The 3483-nt window shown below is 51.0% G+C and overlaps 1 pseudogene; it reads left to right on the forward strand.

The window, feature by feature from the left end:
- The first annotated feature begins 372 nt into the window (after positions 1–372).
- Positions 373–1444, forward strand: LOC102870474 (annotated as a pseudogene).
- The last annotated feature ends 2039 nt before the right edge of the window (positions 1445–3483 follow it).

Here is a 3483-nt window from a genome sequence, read left to right on the forward strand (position 1 = left end):
AACACGTTGCCGCACACTTTTAAATTGACGACCGTACTTAGAAACACATTTTTTTTCGGTATTACCGTTATTTGCGGCAACGTGTTGAACGTTTACAGAGCCTGGATTTCCATTCATTCATGGCTGCATTTTTCTCCCTGGCCACCCCTCCCCCCAGGTAATTATTTTTTTAACCCTAGCAATGCCTCTTGTACAACACATTAAAAAAATAATTATCCTTTAATTACTGAAATAAAAGTGGGAGACTTTTATTTTTTTTACATCCAAGAACAGGTTTTGGGGTCCATCCTTGTACATCAGAGGCTTAAAAATGGTAAGACAGGAAGCCATACGGACGCGCCCCTCCCGCCCCGCTCGCCGGCTCTTGCCGGAATGACCCCCAAGTCCAGCGACTCAGTGGAGGGGCTCCGCGCTGCTGGCCACCAAAGCTTCCGCAACGGCCAGTACTCCGAGGCCTCCACGCTCTATGGCCGTGCGCTGCGGCTGCTGCAGGAGGCAGGTTCCACCAAGTCAGGCTCTCCAAACCCTGAAGAAGAAAGCATTCTCTACTCCAACCGAGCGGCGTGTCACTTGAAGAAAGGAAACTGCTCAGACTGCATCAAAGACTGCACTTCGGCACTGGACCTGGTTCCCTTCAGCGTTAAGCCCCTGCTACGACGGGCAGCTGCCTATGAGGCTTTGGAGAAGTACCAGCAGGCCTATGTCGACTATATGACTGTGCTGCAGATCGATTGAGTATGATGTCAGTCCTGGAAGGCATCAACAGAATGACCAGAGTTCTCATGGACTCACTTGGGCCCAACTGGCGTCAGAAGCTGCCTCCTACCCCCTTGGTGCCTGTTTCAGCTCAGAAGAGATGGGCTTCCAAACCTTCCGAGAACCACAAAGAGCCTGCTAAAAGCAAACCCAAAGAAACCCCAACAGCAAAGAACAAAGTGCCTTGTGCTGGCGATGTGGAGAGAGCCAGGCTTCTGAAGGAAGAAGGCAACCAGTATGTAAAGAAGGGGAACCACAAGACAGCCACTGAGAAGTACAGTGCGAGCCTCTCGTGTAGTAACCTGGAGTCCACCACCTATACCAACAGAGCGCTCTGCTATCTACCCTGAAGCAGTACAAGGAAGCAGTGAAGGACTGCACAGATGCGCTGAAGCTGGACGGAAAGACCGTGAAGGCGTTTTACAGAGGACTCAGGCTTACAAGGCGCTCAAGGTAAGAGATACCCGAGCACTGTTGTATAGGGGGGTGTGTGGTGGTATCGCTCAGGTGAGGGTTGCCAGGGCCAGCCTACAGCAGCTGTCCCCAGCTCAGCTGCCCCTCACACCCTTCTCTTTTCTGTTAGGCCTATAAATCCAGCCTGGCGGACATCAGCAGCCTCCTGCAAATTGAGCCCAAGAACGGTCCTGCACAGAAGCTGCAGAAGGAAGTTAACCAGAGCTTAAAATAAACCCCCATAAAGGGGCAGCAGGAAATCTCTGCCTGACCGTACCCAGAGAAGCCAGGGGTCTCCTTCCTCTGTGCCTGCTCCCGAGACCCAGCATGCCTCAGCGCGAGCTCTCAGCACTCTCTTCTCTCCCCTAAGAGGCTTTGCTTACTCTAAGCTCCGTGTCGTCTGCCGGTTCTAGAGCTGAAGTGTGAGGTCCATGCCCTGTTGCCCGCCCCCTCCTACCTCCGCAGCTAGCGGGTCACACAGAGGTCCCCTGGCTTTGCCCTCGACCCAGCACGCTCCGGCCCCCGAGCACGAGTGCAGGTTCGAGACAAGGGACATGCTGGGGGTCCCTGGCCCACCACTTCCAAAGCCGCCTGCTGAGCTGGCCCTCCAGTCCCTTCCGCTGCCCTCGGTCCCTGTGCTCTGAGCCCCAGTGCCCTTCGTCTGGACCCTCGTTCGATGGGTGTGCAGAGCCTCAGCCCTGGACGGGTTTGTTTTCGACCCTCGCTGTGCTGCGACCTCCTGTGGGGAGGTGACCAAGCTGTTCAAGAGCCCGGTGGTCGCGGCTGCGTCCCCTGGAGATGGAAGGGAGAGCAGGCTGCCCTGAGGTTCCTTGCCCTCTCCAGGCTTTCTAGTTCTTTGTAATGTTATTTTGAACCGACTTTGGTTTTGTTGAATTCTGTGTTTAAGCTATTGCATTAAACGTTTTTCTTCTACATGAAAAAAAAAATGGTAAGACAAAAATTAAAAAAAGGTTCCGTTTGAAGGACAGACCTGAATTTCACATTTTCATCCTAGAATTTTTTAAAATCTGTTTCGCTTTCTTTTTTTAAACATCTACTTTAAAGGAGAGATTGAAGCTGTAAGAAAACACGGGCAATGATTCCGTTTACGCTCAAGCTCCGGGACTCGCTCCAAGACCACACGTGGACACTCAGGGGAAGGACCCCCGGGGCGCCCAGGACCCCAGACTCGGCATTTCGCACACGCTCCGCGGGGACGCGGCCCCCGCGGGGAGGACAAACACCCTTCCGTCCACGCGAACTCGCCCCGGGAACTGACCTGGGGACCCGCCGAGACACACAGCGACGGTCCACAGTGCAGCAGTTGCCGACGAGAGGAAGCCAGGACGGACCTGCCTGCGGGAAGACACACCCAATTTCCGCTTCCGGAGCCCTCGGTGCTCGGGGAATGGGGACCGTGCGGAAACACAGAAAGAGACTTGAGCGGTTCCGCAGTTCCCATTAGGTAGTTCTCTACTTGGAGGCAAGGTGGGGAGAGCTAATCCCACATTCTTTAGTCATGCTTTCAAGACAGGTCAATCCTTGGAAAAAGGAAAGGGAAAGGTGGAGAGTCAGCGCAGAAGACGGTCCTCGATGTCATGGACTGACACAATTATTAGCAGTACGCTTGAGCATATACCAGAGGTGGTGAGAATGGCACAGAATAGTCCACGGTTCGGATCTGTTATTTTTCAGGTTCCTATAAGTCGCAGTCCACGTGACAGTAAGTAACAAAATCTAGGAGAAAAGCCTAACTCACATGAACTAAAAAGTGAATGTTCATAAAGATGACCTTAGGAAAACAAAGCACCTTCCCAGAGGGCAAAAGAGCAATGATATAAATTTAAAGACTAAGGTGCACCTGATCCAAGACAAGGTCTTTTTCCATTACTTGTTACATATCTGAAAGTCGGACAATGTATAGGGTTGACAGGAAAATAATAATGCCTTTTGAGCTCTGGTGCTGGAGAAGAGTACTGAACATCCCATGGACTCCCAAGAGAACAAAGTATACTGGTTAGAATGGGAAATAAAGGTAGCACAAAAAGAATTAAAAAGATCAGGCTTACCAGCCTGTTAGAGGCTGTTTAAATACCTACCCTTAGCCACTCTTTGAGCATGGAACTGAACTCATCCCTAGGAAAAAAAATTTATTCAAACAATAAATCTGTATGTTGTTGTTGTTAAGTGTCATCAAGTGCATTCATAGCAACGTTTTGAATCATAGATGTGAATTCTGCTTTATCCTGCCCCATCTTCATGATCTCTGTCATA

Source organism: Elephantulus edwardii, unplaced genomic scaffold (assembly GCF_000299155.1).
Source record: "Elephantulus edwardii isolate Elephantulus edwardi_28Jun2011 unplaced genomic scaffold, EleEdw1.0 scaffold00193, whole genome shotgun sequence".
In the NCBI taxonomy this organism is placed as follows: Eukaryota; Metazoa; Chordata; class Mammalia; order Macroscelidea; family Macroscelididae; genus Elephantulus; species Elephantulus edwardii.